The sequence below is a fragment of the Manis javanica genome, chromosome 12, assembly GCF_040802235.1.
Source record: "Manis javanica isolate MJ-LG chromosome 12, MJ_LKY, whole genome shotgun sequence".
Classification (NCBI taxonomy): Eukaryota; Metazoa; Chordata; class Mammalia; order Pholidota; family Manidae; genus Manis; species Manis javanica.
Window position 1 is genome coordinate 25,127,864 of NC_133167.1, and position 23,847 is coordinate 25,151,710.

Sequence of the window (23,847 nt, forward strand, 5' to 3'; positions counted from 1 at the left end):
TACCACCCCAAAAAAAAGTCATAATTTCCTTTTTGTTGTAATACTAAATAAATTGTGTTAAACTTTTTGGATTACAATCTAGTTTCTCTGAAACCATTCAATTATTCAAAAATATTATTAACCACTCCCTTCCTCCACATAATTTTTTTGGCAGTAGGGCTATCTTTTAGGTACTATACAAACAAGGAAATAAAAAGTATATAGTGACTAAGGTGTCACACTTCCCTACTTTAAAAATGAGATTAATTTTTCATTGATACTTAAAAAGTGAACTTCTCTATGAAAATGTATGCAGCCTACAAACAATGATCTAGAGACAGCTAAACACAATGCAATAGACAGTTTTTAATTCATTTTGATAAAGTTCTGTGTAGACTATACCAAATAATAAGTAAGGGTCTGTAATTTATTTTCATTTACATCCTCTTCCAAATAAATTCTGTGCATTGCCAATGGCTACCCACGCTGTGTATCTTAGAAGCAACTGGTGGAATGACTTAACAGACTTGAAATTTTGTCAGTTGACTAGGTTTATATCCAAAAGGGCTACAATTGTTTCATTTCCAGCTGTTCAATAATGGCAAAAATGATGCATCTGTGATATACATCATATTATGGTAAACCTGGCAATACAGACTTTCTTTGGAGCTACAATTGTGACATGTAGAGCATTTTGTTTACTCTGTTTCCCTGTTGAGAAAAAATCAAGAATTGTCCTAAAAGATAGCTGCAATTTTACTTCCAGATTCCTAGATTTAAAACAAAAACCAAACAAAACAAAACTCTTGAGAGATCTTTGGCAACTATCCTCTTTTTAAAGATAATGAAACAAAGGCCAGGGAGGTGATAAGTTGTGTTTTTTTGGGGGGAGGGGGGGTGCTTCCTTTGAATCTATGCAAAAAAATAAGAAATTTAGTTCAAAGAAGTATAGGCATTAATAAATGGAGACCTAAACAGTCACAAGTAGTTGTGGAATCAGGTAATCAAGTGAGTAGTCTCATGAAAGACAAAAAGCATCAGCAATGTGGGCTCACAGAAGCAACAAGGTAAAGCTGTAGTTATACAAAGCGATTGCCATGATTCCCTTCTCTGTTCTCTATTTTATCCTAACTTCAGAAATGAAGAAGAAACGTTTAAACCACCAAAGATGAGTCACCATAATTTTCATGTATAATTTTAAAGTATAACTTTTTAGGTTTTATTAAGTCACAACAAAATAAAACTCAGTAAATTATATTTAAGTGTACAATGGAATTCTTATTAGAGTTGGTATAGATTTTTCCAACAAGGAGTCCATTTGTGTTCTATTATTAGACTATATTATAACTAGTTGTATAATAAAGTTAAACCCCAATTTGAAATAGACTGTTTCTGTGTTAACTACATCCTGTGTTGTAGATATGTGTATGCCTAGATTAGTGTGTGTGTGTGTGTGTGTTTAATTAAGGTATCATTGATATACAATCTAATGCTCAGGTTTCACATAAGCAGCATTGTGGTTACTACATTTCCCCCGATTATCAAGTCCCTACCACATATCCCGTAACAGTCACTGTCCATCAGCATAGTAAGATGCTATAGAGTCACTACTTGTCTTCTCTGTGCTATACTGCCTTCCCCATGCCCCCCCTATGTTATGTGTGCTAATCATAATACCCCTTAATCTCCTTATCCCTCCCTTCCCACCCACCCTTCCCACCCTCTTCCCCTTTGGTAACCACTAGTCCATTCTTGGGTTCTGTGAGTCTGCTGCTGTTTTGTTCCTTCAGTTTTTGTTTTGTTGTTATACTCCAAAGATGAGCGAAACCATCTGTATGCCTAGATTTTATGAAGATGATATGTAATAGTAAGTCTGACCACCAGAGAGCTGTAAGGTTAGTTTTCACTCCATCTTGAGGACTAATCGTAGTCCATAAATGGCTGAAAAATTGCCACTCTTAAGTCAACAGTGTTTTTCAGAGCAGAAGCATTTTCCAGACATGTCTGGTCTGAAGTAGGGCTCCACAGCTCACCAGAAGGAGTAGATTTTCCACATACATAACCTTTTTTGTAGATCTAAGAACATCTGAGGTGCATAATTTGGGAAAGGCAATTACAATTATTCAATCTTTTTCTCATTCTCCTTTCAGAGAAAGCATGCTGAATAAATTCAGTGGAGTTGTTCACAAAATAAATTGTATTTTATCATCAGATATAGTCATGGTTTATTCATTTGTTGCAAAATCTCCAGTGGTTGCTCTGTTTTTGATGTTTTGTGGTGTGAAAAACCACCCCACATAATTCAGAACCCGAATCAATTTTTACCTTGAAATAGTTATTTTTAAATAATCAGGATGTTTTCAGGGTTAAACATGCATATTCCATTTGCATCATTTTTTACAGGCCCTACATTCCTAATCATCAATATATACAATGAAATGTTAACTTTTTTTTTGCCATGGGAAATTCAAATTGAATTTGCCTTAGGAGAATATGGTGCCATCTTTTCATTATGACTAACTTAAACTATTTAACCTGACCCTCTTTGCTAATATTTGAGATACGTTGTATATTGCACTACAATAAATTAGTATAGGATCAAGCCTTTTATGATCCCTGTAATTGCGCCTGGGCAATGATATTCATTGAAACCTGGTTCAAATATACCTAAGACCCATCAATCACCATTTTGTCTATGTTGCAAGCTCACTGAAATGCAACTTGCAATTTCCAATTCTTTACAACACTAAATCATACAAAATGATTACAGCAAAATAATTCGTAATCTAAATACAGGTACTCATAAGGTGGAATAAAACTTTTAACTCCTAGGGTTTTCCTAAAATCTTTTCCTTATATGGTGTTCTTCTATTTTTTCTTAACTTTAAAGATGAACTTTAACAATTGAATCATTTCCCATGATTCCTGTTAATAATATCTAAAAATAACTATCAAGTTACACTTAATCGATAACATTCTTTTTCAGGCAACTAGCCAGATGAAGAGTTCTCTTGTCCATTATATCATTTCTAGAAGGATCTAACAAACACATCACACTATTAATTTAATGGAACAGTCAAAATTAGTCAAAGTATTTAATTCCACTGTATGAATAAAACCTATTATTAAAATTAGAAGGCAACAGTATTATTTCACATGAAGAGAATGTAAAAAAAAAAAAAAATCAAAATATACAACAGTCCCAGATTTCACTTTGGAATAAGAAACCCTCATGTAGCATTCTGGAGAAAAAGAGAATAGTATTTAGTATCTCAGTTTTAATCCCCAGAATATTTTCATGGTCACACATTCATAAAAGAGAGAAAAATTCTGAGGTCATGGCAGCTTCCTACCAGGACCAATGAAGTCCTGAGGGTTGAAAAGTCTTTTGAAAGGCATGTGTGACAACAAACACAGCAGAAGATTCAGAAGAACAAACCACCTATTTTTTTAAAGTAGGAGGGTAACAGATTCAATAAATGCTCTACAATAGTGAAGTCACACGAAAGTTACAATTTTTGAGAAAATAATTACAGTTGTAGAAACTGAACAAGAACAGTACAATCTGTCCTAATTTAGGGGCAAACATGATTGAAATGCCATGCCACCTTCACTCCTGGCAAGTAAGTATTGCTCTGGTCACAGACATATTAGAAGTGGATCTCTGATGAAAATACAGAATGCAGTGTTATTTACATTTTACCTTGCTCTAGAAAGGATTTTTAAAAATTCAGATAAAGGTAAATCATAAGAAAATAAAGCATGGAAGAGTTAGTATGTGAAATGTGTAACTACAGGTTCTGAATAGTTACTTGAAATGGAATACAATTTTATTCTGAGGTTCCAGAGGTCAAGAAAAAAACAGAAACACAACCAGTGCCTACAGGACAAAACCAAGCCAGTGGTTTAGGACAGGCACTGCAGTTTCTAATACGCTCTGATTTGAGAGACATCTAAAGATTCCATCCCATGGGTCTTCATAAAGGTAAATATATAACCATTGCCCCTGTGCAGTTTTCACTGTACTTGTGACCACTGAAAAGTATGGCTACGTAGATTCAAAGACATTTTCTAGATTCATGTTCAAACATAACTGTATATGCCAGGAGTTGGGTCATACACTATGCATGGGTCAAATGGGCCTGTCACCTGTTTTTGTAAATAATATTTTATTGGAACACATTACAATATACATTTGTTCACATATTTTTTTATTGATGTTTTTCTTGCTACAACAGCAGAGGTGAGTAATTGCAATGGAGACCATGTGGCCAGATAGATAATATTTTGCTGCAAAGCTTAAAATATTATCTATCTGGCCCTAAAATATTAAAAGCCTAAATAAATAAATAAAGCCTAAAATATTATGTATCAATAGCTTGGCCAACTTCTGCCATATGATGTGAGTTATAAAGATATTAAATGTTTTTAGAATGAAAATATTTAAAATTAGAAATAAATATCTAACAAAAATGCCTTTGTAATCTTTGCAAGAAAATCTGCATTTACTTAGATACATATATACACATATCATTGATTTTCAGTAATCGTTAACTAAATTAATTTGTGAAGTCATGTAGTCCATTTCCAATATGGCCAAGAAATTGGAGAAAGAGTGGAATTGAAATACAATCTTATTTCTTTGCTTTGTTTTCCAAAGTCACTGTCCTTTTAAAAATACAGATATTACATGTAAATAACATAACCCCAAGAGTAGCTCATATTACTCACTCTCTACAGTTTTACATGGCTTCTAACTCTTCTGGCATTCCTCACTCCATCTCTATCAGTGCCACCCACCTCCTTTCTTTGGTATGGGTATTTTCTCAATGGTTCCTGAAAACGTCTATATCCATGGTTCCTGAACAAATCCCTTAGTCTTTTACTCTAGACAAGTTGGTGTCTCTGTACCACACCATATACAGAAATTCTGGATCAGCTGCTATGTCCTCTCAAATATGTCTTGCTAGTCCTACAACATCATGTTCCTCATGCCACCCCCCAGGTCAACATTCTTCACTGACTCCAAAGGCCTTGATAAAACCAAACTCTTTCTAAGCCCAATATTTAAGGACCTCTACAAATCCAATCCCATCCACTCTTTTCAAAAAGATATCTGCCATTGCAACAATCTGTCTTACCTTGGTCATTGTCACTTCAGTGCCTTCATGTCAGAACCTCTGTCCTAACTGGGCACTTTTCCTAACACAGCCTCATACACAGCTCCACTCCACGTCCTGCTTCCCACATGAAATCTTCAGCTTCTCCACATGGTGACAAATCTCTCCCCTCTGAGTTTACATAGCACTTACAGGACTTACTATTCTTTACCATTTATCTTATTGTGCATTATATTCATGTTTAATATTCCTTTTAAATATTGTATCTCTAGTGAATATGAACTAGAGTGGAGCAATATACTATATATTTTATACTCTCTAACATAAGCACCATTGTGTATATATAGAAAGAAGGAAATTGATTTTTTGTTTCTTTTTAAAGCCTTGTCATCAATCCTTTGAAATAACATTTTACTTTGATGTTTAGTGATATCTCAATATTAAAAAGCCCATATTGAATAAAATTCCAAGAACTTTAGAGTTTAATGTGTATTTGAATTATTTGCTTGCATGTTATTAATATTTTAATACTTAATCTGAGTAACTGCAAGTCTGGGAGATACATTATCACTCTATCTAATGGCTCCACACTAAAGCAATTTACTCATAAATTAATCAAAAAAAAAAAAAGACAAACGGAAGTCAAGGAAAGAAGCTTAGAGAAAAATCAACAGTAACTCTTCATTGTAAAATAAAAATACTAATTTCCCCTAAAACATGTGATATTTTGAAAGTGCCCTGTAAACATTACATGACAGAATAAAAAAATTAATAGTTTTGTTTTCTATTGAGGAAGTGCCTAGGAAGAAAGTAAACAGACCTTCAAGTATCTGAAAGGTACATTAAATATTATAGAATAAAGAATATATGCATGAAGACATACCTGATCAATCTCACAGGTGATCCAAGATCATTATGAAATTTTATCAGTTCACTTACTAAATTCTCATGGGATTTAGGCCATTGCCTCCAAGCAGCAAAATATGTGTTATTCTACTTAATTTATTTATGAATTTCAATACCATGTTGTCTGTTGCTTGTCTCCTGAATTTGTTTACAACTAAACCACTGTGAGGAAACAGCCAAAGAACACATTCATACTGAAACTGGGATGATTTTTTTTTCATTCTTATGTTAATTCTGGGGTGGGTTTTTTCTTTTTTGGTATCATTAATATACAATCACATGAGCAACATTCTGGTTACTAGATTCCCCCCACTATCAAATCGCCCCCACATACCCCATTACAGTCACTGTCCACCAGCATAGTAAGATGCTATAGAGTGACTACTTGTCTTCTCTGTGCTACACTGCCTTCCCTGTGCCCATCTTGCTACATTCAGTGTGCTAATCGTAATGCCCTTTATTCCCCTTTTTCCTCCCTTTCCTTTGGTAACTTTTGGCCCATTCTTAGGTTCTGCGAGTCTGCTGCTGTTTTGTTCCTTCAGTTTTTGCTTTGTTCTTATACTCCACAGATGAGTGAAATCATTTGGTACTCAACTTTCTCCATCTGGCTTATTTCACTGAGCATAATACCCTCTAGCTCCATCCATGTTGTTGCAAATAGTAGGATTTGTTTTCTTCTTATGGCTGAATAATATTCCATACACAATAATATTCCATTGTGTATTTGTACCACATCTTCTTTATCCCTTCATCTACTGATGGACACTTAGGTTGCTTCCATTTCTTGGCTATTGTAAATAGTGCTGCAATAAACATAGGGGTGCAAACATCTTTTTGAAACTGGGATCCTGCATTCTTAGGGTAAATTCCTAGGAGTGGAATTCCTGGCTCAAATGGTATTTCTATTTTGATTTTTTTGAGGTACCTCCATACTGCTTTCCACAATGGTTGAACTATTTTACATTCCCACCAGCAGGGTAGGAGAGTTCCCCTTTTTCCGCATCCTCGCCAGCATTTGTTGTTCCTAGAAACTGGGATGATTTTTATGACTACCTTTCTCAAAAATGGATTTTTAGTTTTCTGTTTAGATTTGTTTTTTAAAACTTAGCTTCAGGTACAAAAAAGGCTAAAAGGGGTTAAGTTTACTAATACATGTAATTCTCCATTATATAAAGAAAATGACACAATTTGGGTTACCTATATTTATAGCATGGTATTAGCTTAAGTTAACAAAAGTCTAATCTTGTCTCCACCATTGATTTCTGGTTTTCTAAATTATTTCTCTCTTGTGATTAATGTGTTAGTTAGATATATCCACAGAGATTTAGAAAATATAATTAGTCTTTGAAAGCTTTCATGAAATTTTTTAAAAAGTTCAGCTTTTATTACCTTAAAAATTAGAATGCATTGCAAGGCCAAGTCAGACCCTTCTCATGGTCAAGAGGACCTGTGTGGCCTGGCACCTACCTTCTCTTTTGATCTCCTCTCCTGCTATACTCTATAATGTTCATTAGACTCCTGTCTCACTGGCTTTGTATTTGTTTCTCAAATATGCTTCTTGCAGCATTAAGGCTATTGTTTCTGCTATCCTCTTTGGCTTGAAAACTTTTCCTCCAGATATTTCTATGCCTGACTTCTCATTACTTGTATCTCCAAAGGCAGCCTATCTCAACTCAGACAAGCTCTATTATAGATTTTTTTGTCTAAGTCCTTAGAGCATTTTTTCATGTCTAAAATGTTCATGCATTTATTGTCTTACTTGTTAATGTGTGTCCCTATATTAAAATATAAGCTCCAGGAGGGCAGGAATATGTATGGTTTGTCCCTATATCCCACACATTCAGAAAAGTGCCTACTGTATTGTGGGGATCCAATAACCATTTCTTAAATAAATGAATAATTCTCAGACCATGATATTAGTAATACATAGTCTTGCTAGACTAATAGTTATGTGAAAGAAAGTGAATTTTTCTCAAGAACATCATTTACTGAAAGGTATTATTTTAATTCGTTATAGATCGTTTAGATGTCAGACTGTCAAATTCAATAAACCACACCTAAGAACTGCACAAAATACCTTATTTTAAAAGACCTGCCTTCATAAGTATAGATTCCTGGTGTGTAATTCCAATTTTTGTTTTTTTCCCATTATTTATGGTTCAAAATAAAGATACTTCATGGGAAGACAATATGTACAGTCCATCTTTTACAAATATGCATGGGAAATACTTCAAGGAATTCTGTTGCATCTACTCAGTGATAAAACAGTCATTCCAATTCTGATGGTTGATTAAACTTGTTCATCTAGAGAATTAGGACATATCATATAACCTTCTCTAACTGAAGGGTGACAGCAAAATTCCTTCACACCCTAGAATAGTGGTATAGTTTCAGTTTTCAGTGACTAGAATCTGTTTCTCTTTAAATATTTAAGCATGGGTTCTTAATTTCTTTCCTCCAAGATGCTCTTTATGCCTTTCAAATATTTGTCAACTTAAGACTCTGTAATACTTAAGTAGCATTGGTGCAGGTGAAGCTCTATAAAACACAGTACCCATGGCAACACCTAATTCTTATTCAATTTGCTGTCTCCTTGGAAGAAGCAAAAAAGAAACCCAAGAATGATGGAGTACTGGAGGCAGAGAAACTGAAAGATAAACAAGAGTAAGAAAGCCAAAGGGACAGGGCACAGGCACAGAGGACCACAGCCTATCTATCTCACTTCCTTTTAGCTAAAAGTGTAAATGTTGTGGGAGACAAAAGGAAAGCTATTTTTAGAGAAAATTTCATGGTGGTATACATCAGGAATAAGTTGCAACCTGGCTATATTTGTTGAACATATTCCTCTTGAACATATAAAGTCAAGGTTAAACATAGAGTCAATCGATCAGGAAGCATTAGTATGCACAGTTCAAGCTCAGGGAAAAGCTCCTTGGATTTCCAAGTACCTGTCTGGACACACATCCCCAGAGTTCAACTTCTGTCCTAAGAGATACAAACCACAAGAATGGCCCCAGAGCCAGAGCCTTGTCAGTGTTTCCTGGATCCGGTTTAGTCTCACCACTCAGTGGTGTAGCTGGCATGCAGCTGGTTGGAATGGCCTTAGAATTCTACGTCCCTCCCTCTTTTACACCCATGGGAATGTCACAGTTGAGTCACCAAGTTGGGGAGGTACGACTGTCACTTCACCCCACCCTCAGTTCACAGAACAGCAATATAACCAGAATTAGAAAGAGAGAGCAGAGTAGAATGGTTCTTCAGTGGCACCCCTTACCAAGTGCTGAGCTTGAACCTGAATAGCTGAGTCTTAGGTTTGGTTCCACTACTCAGCACCTTAGGGACGTCACTTAACCATTCCTTGCCCCAGTTGACTTACATGTATATCAGAGGTTCTCACCATTCACTCATAACAATCTCTCTTCCCCTTCAAACATCATCTAATTTATATAAAATAGCAAGTTTTGAGAACTGATGTCCCTTCTGTCATGGTGCAGAAGGAAAAAATATATTTAATGACGTTTTGTTTCCAGATTTGTAAGCACATAATCCTTCTAAGCCACTGATTAATAAGGTTTCAAAGATCTTCTCTGATATACAAACTATAAATATATTAGGAAGCAAAAGGAAAAGATTGTACTAAAAATTAGTTTACTCATTTTCAGTGTTGATTTTTAAATGGAAAACTTTTTATTCTTATCATAAACCCTCATGATAGTCTTCAGGAAGGGGCTGAAATAGGACAGTGAAAATGTCCAGGATTGTACAAAGTTTTCATCACTTCTAATTTTGATATTGACACCCTCATTTAATGTGGCCCAATTCAAAACAAAATAAACAAAAATCATGGAAATAGTGACTGAATTTCTGAAAGTGATAAGAACTTTAAAAAAAATACACAAAACCTCAATTTCAGCAAAGGCCACTCAATGGTCTATAAAAATTTTCATCATGTAATCTATGAATGAGACAAACTTTAGTTTGAGATACAAAGGACAAAGCACATTTAAATAAACCCAAGATCATACTCACTTTGTTGTTATAAGAGACCCAGCTTTCAGTAGTGTGCTTAGTGCTTTCATAATTCTTTCTTGGCAGCAAAATTTCTAAAGTTCTATCAAGTCTGACTTCTGCTGATTAAATAAACCACATTTTCCAGCGAAAGTGGCACCAACTGAACTTCTTAAAAGATAAATTTAATGGCTAGTATTTCAATTTAGGATATTTTGATCAATATGCAGATGCTTTGGTTTTGAGCACAATAGTTTTACCATTTTATTTCAATAATGGGCAATGGAATCTGTATTATATATACCTCCAAACAGAAAAACACCAATAGTTGGAAATTCATCTAATTTAATTTCCTTAATAAATAGTTATATCATTGTTTTTCCCATAAAATTGTACTTAATATCAAAATGTTCTCATGTAGAACATTATGGTATGATTTTCATTTTCTTTAAATCAACTGACTGTATAACAATTTATCTCAACTATGAAAAATGACATATTTATAAAAGGCTGACTGTCTTAGATTATTACACACAGATACACATATACCTAATACCACAATGCTAGCCCTCTGTGAAACACGAGGCAGATACATTTGGGGGGCTAATAAGTTGTTACAGGTACTGTGACTTCACATTATCATCACTTGAGCAAAGAAATTGTATGCTACATATCAGTAATTATTTTTTCAAACAATAAACAATAAGTATGTGTAGTAAATTTAAGAACGAGATCTTAGCTATACTAGATGACATATTAATGTAAAAAGAATGCATAGCTGAATCCCAAAACCTTTTTTTTTTTGCTTGTTTTCAAAAGGGACTAAAAGAATCTGATCTCTCATATAAACACTAACAAAAAAGGCAACACATTGTGTAAAATACAGTTTTGCCAAAAAAAAGAATGCATACCCTTAAAGAAAGCCTAAATTACTCTTTTAAGAGGCACAACATCCAAATAATAAAATTTCAAAGCTGAAAATTGCCTTATGCCAGTGAAAATGATGCTGCATCATTCTTTTTAGCCAATAAAATTGAGGAACATTTTCTCATACCAATTCAATATAGAATTTCACTGCTTTCCAGTAACAATATAACACAGTACTGTTACAATTGTTACAACAATACAACCTAGTCAACTATAAATCCATTAACATTAAGGGTAATATTGGCATGATTATTCGATCTCAAATCAATAGAGTTTGTTTACATATTTACTTGTGAGTTTGCTTCAAATGTAAAAGACGTAGGCAGTTAAGTGATGAAATACACTCACAGACATTTGAGCACTGTTTTATGATCATTTTGAGATGGATTCAACATGGCTAATGATGTACAGAGGGATGTAATGAGAAATATTTTTATTTAAAATTAACTTAGTTCAACATTTACTGATTGGTCATAGAGTAGTTATTGTGTGCACTTCAGTGAAGTTAGTTAACCAGCATAAAATGAAGGCAATGAAGTGGCTGACATATAATGGCTGTACTAGTCAATTTAATTTATATAAATAGTCAAACCATTTTATTTGGTGTCAGATGAATAAAATAACAAAAACAAAAAACCCAGTTGGTTAAATAAATTTTTCCTTTTGGAAACTATCAGTTGTATAGATGGATCATTTTTACTTGCAGGACTTTTTTTTTTTTTAAACTAACTTGAGGAAGACTGGTGAAGACACAGTTGGGATGGGCAATTATCTATAAGATAAGGGAATGCAGATAAACTTGGGTACAAATAATGGGAAGAAACAAGGCAGTAACCTTTCTTCCTGATTCAGAAAGGCTTTCTAAAGAAAGGAAGCATGATTAAAGACTGGTATACAAGGAAAAGATTACCAAGGCCAGAGGTCATAAAAGGCAAGATCAAAGAAAGGGCCAAGGCAGGGATGGAGCTGTGAAGGAGAAGAGAGCATAAAACTGCACATGAAATGAGAAATGTAATAGAAAATAAACTTCAATAAAAATAGCAGGCTGTATTTACATTTTTTAATGATCAATGATTTTTTGTCAATGCAAATTGAAAGAAAGGAGCAAAGGAAAGAAAGAAGCCAGAGGGGAAAAGGATAAAAGGGTGGAAGGAATAAAGAAAATAAGAAATGGAAGAAGTGAAGGGAAAAGTCAAATTGTTTTCCCTAGAAGGCTTATTAACATAACAAAAAGAAAAAAAAAGAAATTTGACCCTCTCTGGCTGTTTAATGGAAAACAAATCATTTAAAACTTTCCACAAAGTCCATATATAAATTTAACAACTGGCTGAAAGAGGAAACCTTGAGCTCTTTATTTCATCTAAATTTCCACAGAATTTCACTAAGGAAAAAGTATCACAGTTAAAATATTACCATTAAAAGTAAAGTTTATCTCTCTTAAAACAGGAAAGATTAAGTTCAAAGATTAGATTCAAAGTGTTTTTCATAAAAAATCAAATATTTATGTTCACATTGTTTTTAAATTTTTAATTCACTACAGACTTGTTTCTAACAGCATCATTTATAAATTTTACAACAAAACACCTACAGCCTTAATTCTAAGTAATGATTGGGGAGGGATATGGACAAAATATTATGTCAATGCGGAAAAACAAAACAGATTTCTTTCCTTTCCACCCACTTAGACAAAGGCTCATCTCCATTCCAAATGGACAACATGAACAGCAGAGAATTTGCTTTTATTCCTATCTCCTTTACCCAACCCACCCACCCAAACTCTCCCAAAGACCCTCTTCCTTTGAGTTTGGCCCTTTGTGTACTACTTCTTACTGCACAGTTACCTGTTTTTGATGCCTAGAATCAGCTGGGACTGCTAATTCCTTGAGAATACTGAAATTTTTTCCCAGAATACTTGGGATAAGAATTTTCCTGTGCTTTCCAGCATTTAATGACATGACCTTCTACATCTGATTGACTGAAACATTTGAGACTGTTGGTACTTGCATTACGTATGTGTATATATACACACCACTCAAAAGAGTCATATTTTATCATTCGCTAATTTAAAGAAATACTATATATGCATGTACATACACACACACACATACACATATACATATATACACACACATATGAAATAAAGAAGGCAGATACACATTAGGACATTTACATAACTGACATATGAAAGCTTATATTTGAGGCCCTGGGATATTGTCCCTGTGTCCACATGCAGTCCCTTCACTGTGTATCATATCTGTAGTACAACTACTCCTTTGAATGCTACTTTTTAAAAAAGAAACAAATCCCTCCAACTGCATTTGTAAATTCCTAAAGCCAGGAACCATGCCTGTTTTTTTTGGTATTTCCTTACACAGTCCTCAGTATGATATTCTTCATCTAGTAGAAAGTTAATAGATACATAACAAATAAATAGGAATAAATGTTCTCCTTAGTGAAAAGTAAAAGCTAATTTATATTGAGAGTAACAGTATTGATGCCAAAATGCCTAAAGAAGTCTAACATTCAAATACAAGATTTTTAAAAACAGTGTGAAGGGAGAGGGGAAAAAAATGAGTGAAATGATCAACATAGCCCATATTTGAGAAGGTCTAGATTGAGTAGATCGAGGCAATGGCAACAGTAAAGGCATAGAGTTGAAGTAGTAAAAAGAACAAATATATTTGAAAATCAGATATGACTCAAAGAGCTTAATAGCATCTTTAACTCATGTATCAGAGACAAAAGAGGTTATGACTGTTTCCGAATGTTACCTTCAGGTTCATGTATTTACTAATGACTTACCTAAATGACTACTTTTAGCATTAAGAAGTAAAGTATTGATCTAAGGGGTAGTGTTATCATCTATTATAACTATTATTTCAGCTTCTTTATCTTAATCTATCAAAAGAAAATTAAGCATTGAAAAGAATTCACTATTAGAATAATCAACTTAAATACTAAAATCCCCAAGTTGGTCTTCAAATGGTCTGTCTCACATGGATATCAATGAATAGTTTAGGGGTACACATAGTGTCATGTAAACATCTAAGTAAATGATAACTCATTTGAAGTACAACAGTGCAACTATAGTTTTCAAAAGCATAGCAGTTCAGTCTATTATCTAGTTGCTAGTAAAATTCAACAAAAAGTATGTGTGCCATAAGAAAACATGCAAAAATACACCAACAAGCATTTCTTCTTCCTTCTCCCTTCTAACGTTTAGAAACTTTGCGAATTTATTTAAGCCAAAAGTAGTAAAGGAATGAAATCATTCCTTCAGGCTTAGAGGATTCTGTGCCAAGTTTCTGGCTGCATATTTTTGACCAAGTTCAAGATCCCTGAAAAAATATAAAGAGAAAATACCCTTTAACCTCCGAAGAACAGCATTAGTAGAGGCTATGGGAAAAGGTCTTCTGCCTTGAGATGGGTGTGTGTGCTCCTGGCATTTGGTTTCCACTGAGAAGATGCCAGCTCTCTCAATGAATCTGAAGAAGCTACTGTGATGAGGTAATGGCTGGGCCAGTTTCACTGGGTCATGCTCTCTCAGCACATTCTTTCTTCTCCTCCCTCAAAAGGTGCTGTAAACAAGTCATCCTGAGAGAGAGTTGCTGTAGAGAATTAACAAATACTAAGTTTAAAATTCCTGAGCACACTGGCTCTGTTTTTAGTAGTCTAGACAACTAGAAATGTAAATTAGCACCAACAGCCAGGAAGAAACAGAGTATTTGACAAGAGGGGGAAAATAAAAGAGAGAAACAAAGAAAATGAAAATAATGTAATCAAAATATTAATATTTTTTAAAGGAAGTTCAATTTTTAAATTTAGTGCTCTAGGTGTATGTCAAGCAATTTTCTACTTACAGGAACATTTTTTTAAGACTTTTGGAGATTAAGTAATATTACAGCAAACTGAAATACTACAATTAAAAATTAAACAAACCATGAAAAGATATACAGCATGTACCACTGATCCTAAAGGCACAATAGCTCTATGAATATGCAAATCATGAGTACAGTTGTAAACCTATGATAATCAGATAAAAGTACTAGGAAATCAATGTTAAAAGACACACAAACAAATATATTCTTTATTGAGAGAAAAAATAATGCCTTTCAGCTTTTCTTGGAGGGAGGATGCCTTTGTGCATGAAGGGGAGCAGGAGATTGCAACACCCATGATATATAAAGTCACAGATTTCTATGAAAATACGTAGACACCTATTGCCCAGTTAAAGGGGTGCTGTGTGTCTCATTCAGGTAAAAGGCTGCAATCTTCCTCTTGAGCATTCTAAAGAGCTTTTATTTATGTAATCTGTTTTCACTGCCAAAAAAATTATAATTGCCCACAGTGAAATGACAGGGTGACAGAGCTATGCTTTATATTGGGCTGGTACCTGCAGCTCAAGCATGAACAGTTTGCTTAATGTGGCTCACATAAAAGGCTTTGTTCTCCATCGCCTCACTGCGGCTGCAAACCTCAATTTCAGTTTGCAGTAATTTCTTCTCCCAGATAGATCACTTTTAAATAAATTGTACCTTAATTATTTAGGTTATTTCCTCACCAACATTGATAAAACAATCCCTCTGCCTTACATTCAAAATTATATACCACCCAACACTATTGTTTTTTGTTTTCCACTACAGATTCCATTCACACCATAATCCCCAAACCCTCAAAACAAATTGAAAAATATTTGTCTTTTCATTATCCACTCCCTTTTGTAATATTATGTTTGTATACAGTATGTTACATAGTTGTATACATGTGCATGTGTGGTGTGCACAAATGCACACAGGGGTATAAGTGTGTATGTATGCATTTAACAAAAAGCTTTCACATTGAGTCAGTTCTTAAAAGGTTTTATGTTCTGGAAGCATTATGCTAAGGGTTTACAGCAGATGGCACACAGCAATTGTTACAAACGGGCTTGTTGTTAATGGAAGGTTTTTATTTTCTGACAAAATCCCAAAGCCCTGATGCAGGCAGTATAACATCACTGCCAGTTTTGAAGGATGTTTTTTTCTGACCCCATAGGCTTTTCTCCCTAAACACACCCAAACAAAACACCTCCCCACTCCTGGCTCCTCTCAGTCTCTTTCATTAAATTTCCATCCTTAAACAAAAGACAAGGTTGGGAAAGGAAGGTGTAACCAGCATTGCAGCCAAAAAAAAAAAAAAAAAGCCTTTTAAAAATAAAGTGTAGATGGGCTGTAGATGCAGCTTTCCACTCCCATCACTTAAAAAGAAAGACTATGTGGACGCTCAAGCTAATCCAGACTCATTTTTTTCGTGTTCTGCCCTCCAACAAGACCACGCATTGATTTTTCGTTTTTTCCTAAAACTGTATTTATCAATCTTCTTCTTCAGCTGTTTCTAGAAGAATTACAGAGAAAAATGATTTAACGTTGACAAGACTTCCCTAATTCATTCACTCGCCAATATGCAGTTCTCTGCAGCTGAATGGACAAAAAAGTTCTCTACCTTGAATTCCCTTTTTTCCATTATCTTTGTATAATTCACTCGTCTTTCTACAGCTCAGGCAGTGTTAGCATTCAATACAGATATCCTAACCTGATGTAAATTACCGGGCGTTTCCAAGCGGTACCTAACCAACATCACACACTTCTACAAATCCATGTTCCCCCGCCCCGGAGTGACACCTGGAGAGGCCGGGCCGAAGCTTCCGCCAGGTGGGAGCCCGGACGGCTCAGCCAACCTGTGCCTGCTTTCAGGGCACAGAAGACCAGGCAGCCGCTCTGTATTCTCACCCGGCTCCGGGATGAGGCTCCCTCCAGGCGCTGAGCGAGGCGCCTAGAAGGAGAGGCGCCCTGCACAGAACCCGAGGCGGGGAAGGCTGTCTTACCTGGGAGCAGGCACTGGGCGCACCCGCCGCCGCCGCTGCCACTGCTCGCGCGCCTGCGGACCGACGGCCGTCCGGAGGAGGAGAGGGGCCCCCGGGGCAGGGGAAGAGGGAGGCAAAGAAGGGGAAGGAAGAAAGAGCAGCGACGGGGAGAGCAGGAAGAGAGGAGGAGGATGCTGCCGCCGTCGCCGCGGCCGCCGAGAGCCCGCGCAGCCCGAGCGCGCGGCCCAGTCTGAGCACCGCCCCGCCGCCGGCTCCCGGCCGTCCCGCCCCGCCTCCGCGAGCCCCGCCCCGCGCAGGTCCCGCCCGGCTCCGCGCGCCGGCGGGCGGCCACCGCCGCAGTGTCCGGGAGGGGGAGCCCGGCCGCCCCGCCCCCTGCCGCAGCCAGCCTGCCGCCCGGCGGGCACCACAAGGGTGGCAGCCGCGGGCCACCTGCGCTGCGCCGGCCATGGGCAGGCTGGGCCGGCGGGCGGCCCAGAGAATTCCCTCCTCCAGCACCGCCGCCACCAAGGTGAGCGCGCCCTCGGGACAGAGGCACCCAGCAGACCTTCTCCCACGTCCTGGGGATTTGGGGGCGTCTGCGTAGCTCCTGAGGGAAGAATCCCCATAGACGCCCTCCTTTCCTTTTCCGTCTCTGTGCGGCTAGGGTTCCCGTGACCCTCCGTGGAGAAAGTCGTTGGCCTTGCCGTCCCAAGCCTAACAGCTGCATTTCCAAAGGACAGAGGATATTGGGGGAGCATGAAAACAAGAGAACAACTCTTGTCAGTGCTAAAGGAGCAATGGCTGAGGGTTTGGGCAATTCTAGACCAAGCTCCATCACTAATTACATCATTCATTCAGTGTTCATTCAAAGAATGTTTATTAAAACATACTGTGTATCAGACACTTTGCTAGGCACAGTGGACGCAGTGAATCAGACTCCCTTAGCTCCCTCCACCCGAAATCCCTGCCTTCACAGCTATTGCATTGTAGACAGCCAGATACGTGATCAAGAATCAGTTCACTTAATCTAAATCTCAGTGTATAAATGTGTCAAATGAAGATTAAAAATATTAACTGTGCCTTTCTGGCATGTTTAACATGAGGCTGTAATTAGATAATGAAGAAGAGTATGTGAAGAATATGAAGAATTACACAAGAATAACGAATTGGCCCAGAAAATGTTGACCTTGAAATGTCACCATTTTTAAAAAATCACCTCTTGAATACTTTCGGAGATGATAGGACCAACTAAGAAAACAGATGATTCTTTATCATGGAATCTTCATGATCAGAGAACAGCACTTTATTTTAAGTAAGCGAGGTAAACTGCAACTTAGAATTGCTTCAAGCATCTACATCGAGAATTAACAAGCTGTTTTTAAGGTCAGCCAAGATAGTGAGCTGTGGCTTGTACAGTTTCAACAGTGCTGATGAAAACAGCACTTATAATTTGGTTTTGTCCCTTCAGTTGTCCATAGAATCACTGACCCATTGAACATCAGAGTTGATTTCCTAGGCATTTTTTCCAATTCCCTCAATTTTTCAGATGGAAAAAAAAGACCTAATGATGGGAGGCTAGAAAGACTAGCAACTGTAAAAAAGCAAAATCTGAAACCCTGACCTCCACAGTCACACCCCACGTTCCCTGTATTGCTTCAATCTGCCCAGCTCCATCCCTTGCCCTGGAGATGCCTGCAAAGAAGTTGGAAGTATCAGTACACATTCAAGTACCAAGGAGGTTAGAAGAGGCAGGGCTCCTCAGAATGTGGCCTGATTGAGAAGGAAGCAGTCTTAGGAGACTATGAAATGATACATAGTATGTGGATGGAAGGAAGGTGTAATACTTCTGCTAGAGCATTAGCAGTTGATCTTCGTGACCTATCACACAGCCGCAGGTGCTCATTGAGAATATCTCTTCAATCCTCTGTAGTCCAATTATTGTTTCTCAGTTCCTGTTCTGAGGTATTTGACACAAGAATGATGTTCCAAAAGGAGGGTGTTCCTTGTGCCTTCCTTCACTTCTGGCAGAATTCCCCTGAATCTACATTATCTCTGAACTTAAAGTAGACTTATACAACTTTAGGCATTGAACACAGTCCTGCCCATCTTCACTGTCTGCAAACACAAATATTATTTTCATTACTGCAGCTTTATGGTTAGTCTTGAAATCAGGTATTGCAAGACCTACAGTCTTATTTTCCTTTTTTTCAAAATTCTTTTGAATCATCAAGTCCTTTACATTTCCTTATAAATTCTGGTGCCAACTTGTCAGTTTCTATAAAAATAATGCTTTTATTTATGGGAATTGTGTCAAATTTATAGAATTTATAGTGATTTTGACAGAATTACTATCTTAACTATTCAATCTTCCAATTCATGAAAATGGTATAGGTCTCTACTTAGGTCCCTTTGAGGCTTTTTAAAAAAATTATTAACAGGCTTTATTTCTCACAGCAGTTTTATATTTATTGAAAAATTGAACAGAAAGTACAGAGAGTTCCCAATATACTCCCTGTTCTCCTGTCCACAGTTTCCCCATTATTAATATCTTGCATGGATGTGGTACATTTGTTAAGTTGATGAAACCATATTGAGACATCATTGTTAATAAAATCTGTAGTTTGCATTCAGACTCACTCTTGGTGTTATAGGTCTGTGGGTTTTGCCAAATGCATACTTCCATGTACCCACCATTTCAGTATTATATGAATAGTTTTACTGCCCTAAAAATCCCCTGTACTGCACTGATTCCTCCCATCTCCTTTTCTCCTCTCTGCCTGTGCGTCATATAGTTGGAATCATATAGTGTGTATCCATTGAGACTGGCTTCTTTCATTTAGCAGTAAATATTGAAGATTTCTCCATGCCTTTTCATGGTTTGAAAGCTCATTTCTTTATATCACTGAATAATATTTCATTGTATAAATGTACTAGTTTGTTCATTCACCTATTAAAGGACATCTTAATTGCTTCTAACTTTGGGGCGCAATGAATAAAGCTGTTACAAACATTCAAGTTCAGGTTTTTGTGTGGACATATGTTTTTCAACTCATTTAGGTAAATACTTAGGAGCTGGATCGCTGGTAGACTATAGTAGACTATGTTTAGTTTTGCAAGATACTGCCAAACTGTCTTCCAAAACAGTTGTATCTTTCCACCACAATGAATGAAAATTCCTGTTGCTCCACCTCCTCAGCAGCATTTGGTGTTGTCAGTGTTTTGGATCTTAAACTTCCTAATAGATGTATAGTTGTACACATTGCTGTTTTAATTTCCAGTTCCTTAATGATATATGATCTTGAACATCTTTTCATATGCTTACATGCCACTTGTATATCTTCCTTGGTGAAGTGTCCATTCAGATCTTTGGCCCATATTTTAAATTGAATTGTATGTTTTCTTACTGTCACATTTTAAGTGTTCTCTGTGTATCTTGGATGCAAGTCCTTTTTAAGATATGTTGTTTAAAAATATTTTCTCTCAGCCTGTGGCTTGTCTTTTCATTCTTTTAATGTCTTTCACAGAGTGAAACTTTTTAATTTTAATCAAGTCCAGCCTATCAATTTTTCTTTCATGGATCATGCTTTATGTATTGTTTTTAAAACCTCATTGTCAAACCCAAAGTTACTAGGATTTTCTCCTACATTGTCTTTTAAAGATTATTCATTTTGTGTTTTATGCATTTAGTTCCGTCATAGTCTTTTGAATCTGCTATAATAAAAAGTACCATAAACTGGGTAGCTAATAAACAATAAACTTTTATTTATCACAGTTCTGCAAGCTACACCAAGAGCAGGGTGCCAGCAGACTCAGTGTCTAGTGAGGGCCACCTCCTCATAGGTGGCACCTTCTTACGTTCAACATGTGTTGCCTTCATGTGTCAGAAAAGGCAAGGGAACATTCCAGGGCCTTTTTTATAAGAACACCAGTTCCATTCATGAGAGCTCCACACTCATGCCCTAACCATCTCCCAAAATCCTACCTCCCAATACCATCACATTGGCCATTAGGTTTCAACATATGAATTTAGAGGAGACACAAATATTCACTCCATAGCAAGGTCTGTGAGTCACTTTAAGTTAGTTCTTTGTGAAGGGTGCAAGATCTGTGTCTACATTCATTTTTTACAGGTAGATGTCCAGTTGTTCCAGCACCATTTGTTGAAAAGATTATCTTTTCTCCACTGGATTACCTTAGCTTCTTCATCAAAGATCATTGACTATATTTGAGTCTACTTTTGGACTTTATTCTCTTCCTTTGGTCTGTTTATCTGTTCTTCTGCCAAGACAGTATTGTCCTGGTTTTATAGTAAGTCTTGATGGCAGATAGTGTGGTCCATCTGTGTTCTCCTTCAGTACTGTGTTGGTTATTCTGCATCTCTTTCTTTTCCATATAAACTTTTGGGTAAGTTTTCCCAAATCTACAAAGTAACTTGCTGGAATTTTGATTGGGATTGAATCTATAGATCAAGTTGGGAAGAACTGACATCTTGACAATATTGAGTCTCCCTGTCCATTTAGTTATATCTTCTTTGATTTCCTTCATAAGAGTTTTTTAGTTTTTCTTATATAGATCTTACACATAATTTGTTAGATTTATACTTAAGTATTTCATTTTTTGGCACTAATGTAAATGGTATTATGTTTTTAATTTCAAATTCCAATTGTATAGTGCTGTGTATAGGAAAGAAAGGGACTTTGGTGCATTAACCTTATATCTTGCAACCTAGCTATAATCTTTTAGTAGTTCCAGATGTTTTTGTTTATTCGTTTGTTTTTCTTGATCTAGCCTTTGGAATTTTCCACATACACAATCTGGTCACCTGCAAACAAAGAGTTTTATCCTTCCCAATCTGCATACCTTTTATTTCCTCTCCTTGTCTTACTGCACTAACTAGGACTTCCAGTATGATGTTCAACAGAAGTGAGAATGAGCATCCTTGCCTTGTTCCCAGTCTCAAGGAGAAACCATCTAGTTTCTCACAAATTAATATAATGTTAGCTGTAGGTTGTTTGTAGATGTTCATTATCAAGTTGAGGAAATTCCCCTCTATTCTTAATGTGGGTGAGTTTTAATCATAAATAGGGGGTTGATTTTATCAAATGATTATTCTGCATCTATTCATATGATCAGATAATTTTTTTTTTAATCTTCTTGATTTGTCAGGTAAAACTGATCTTTTAATTCTAAAACAGTGCTCTATACCTGGAATAAATTCCACTTGGTCTTGGTGTACAATTATTTTTATACATAGTTTTAATATATTTGTACAAATTATATTTATTATATTTATGTAATTTATACAAATTATACAATTTGCTAACATTCTCTTGAGTTTTACATCTATGCTCATGAAAGAGGTTAACTATAGTTATTCATTTCTTGTAATTTGTTTCTATGGTTTTGGTATTAAAGTTATGTTGGCTTTGTAGAATGAGCTAAAAAGTATTCCCTCTGCTTCTGTTTTCTGGAACAAAATACATAAAATTGGTTTCATTTGTTTTTTTAAAGTATTTGGTAGAATTCACCAGTGAAACCTTCTGAACCTGTTGCTTTCCGTTTTGGAAGATTGTTTATGTATTCAGTGTATTTAGTAGATACAGACCTATTCAGATTATCTGTTTTTCCTTGTGGGAGTTTTAATAGACTGTATCTTCCAAGAAATTGATTCATTTCACCTGTGTTATCAAATATGTGTCACCAAATTGTTTATAAATTTCCTTTGTTTCTTTTTAATGTCTTTAGGATCAGTAGTGACAGCATCTCTTTTGTTTCTAATACTAACAGTTCATTCTCTCTTTGTTATTCTGGCTAAGAGTTTATCAATTTTATTGATCTCAAGGAAACAACCTTTCTTTCTGTTGATTTTTCTCAATTACCTTTTTGTTTTCAATTTCCCTAATTTCTGCCCTGGTTTTTATTATTAATATATGCATTCAGTCTGTATATTCTTCTAAACACTGTTTTTGCTGAATCTCACAGATTTTGATATATTTTCATTTCCATTAATTCAAAATATTTTTAAATTTCTCCCAAGACTTTTCTTTGACCCAGGAGTTATTTTGGTTTGTTGTTTAATTTACAAATATTTTGGGATTTTCCAGCAGTCTTTCTGTTATAAATTTCTAGTTTAATTCCATTGGCTTGTGGTCTGGGAGCATACTTCTTAGGGCATCGACTTTATTAAATTTGTTAAACTGTCTTCTTGAGTCTTTATTTTCAATGCTTTGTTGTTTTCAGTGGATAAGTTTTGCATATATGTCTTTAAATTTATTCCTAAATAGTTCATGTTTCCAGAAGCTATTGTAAATGGTACCATTTTTGTCTTTTTTTAAATTTTCAAGTATTTATTGCTGGTATATAGAAATACATTTAGTTTTTATAAAGTAATCTTACATTCTGTGCATTTTCTAAACTGGTGTATGAGTTCAAAAAACTGGTACATTTAGTAGGGCTTTCTATGTGCATAATGATGTCTGTGAAGATAATTTTTTTCTAAATAATATGCCTATTTCTTTTTCTTTCCTTACTACAATGTCTAGCTCCTCCAGAACAATATTAAATAGAATTGATGAGAGAAAATTCCATTACCTTATTTCTGATCTTAGGGAGGGTAACATTCAAGTTTAATCTTTACCTATAATGTTAGCTATAATTTTTTATACATGCTTTTTATAAGACTGAGCAAGTTCCCTTCTCTAACTACTTTGCTGACAGCTTTTATCATTAATTTGCATTTGATTATTGTTAAATGCTTCCAATGTATCTATCAAGATGAAATACTTTTTTCCATTATTATCCATTATTCTAAGTGCATGATGAATTACATTAATTTTTATATTTTAAAGCAATGTAGAATACTATCATAAATCCTTGTTTGCAATTGTGTGTGTGTGTGTGTGTGTGTGTGTGTGTGTGTGTGTGTGTGTGTGTGTGTGTGGCTAGAATAGTTGTTTTTGCAAATACATTTTTAAGAATTTTTTCATGAGGGATATTGGCCAGTAGTTTACTTTTTTGTAAAATCTTTTTTTTTTGGCTTCAAGGAATTGCTGGACTTGTAAAATA

The 23,847-nt window shown here is 35.8% G+C and overlaps 1 protein-coding gene and 1 long non-coding RNA gene across 25 annotated transcripts in view; one reads left to right on the forward strand and one right to left on the reverse strand.

Annotated features, from left to right (window-relative positions):
• MAP2 (microtubule associated protein 2) overlaps positions 1-17,050 on the reverse strand; it is a 281,142-nt gene extending 264,092 nt beyond the window's left edge. For 14 of the 24 annotated variants that reach the window (XM_073218204.1, XM_073218191.1, XM_073218200.1 and 11 more), the window contains exon 1: positions 16,804-17,049. The gene's annotated coding sequence lies outside the window, so the exon portion shown is untranslated. Of the gene's footprint in view, positions 1-16,803 lie in introns of all 24 variants that reach the window. The other 10 variants (XM_073218195.1, XM_073218194.1, XM_073218188.1 and 7 more) reach the window with 5 other exon arrangements.
• A 110-nt stretch (positions 17,051-17,160) lies between these two features.
• The window catches only part of LOC140844954 (uncharacterized), a 47,299-nt gene continuing 40,612 nt past the window's right edge, over positions 17,161-23,847 (forward strand). Inside the window, exon 1 of the long non-coding RNA XR_012123538.1 lies at positions 17,161-17,311. This is a non-coding gene — a long non-coding RNA (uncharacterized lncRNA). The remainder of the gene's footprint in view (positions 17,312-23,847) is intronic.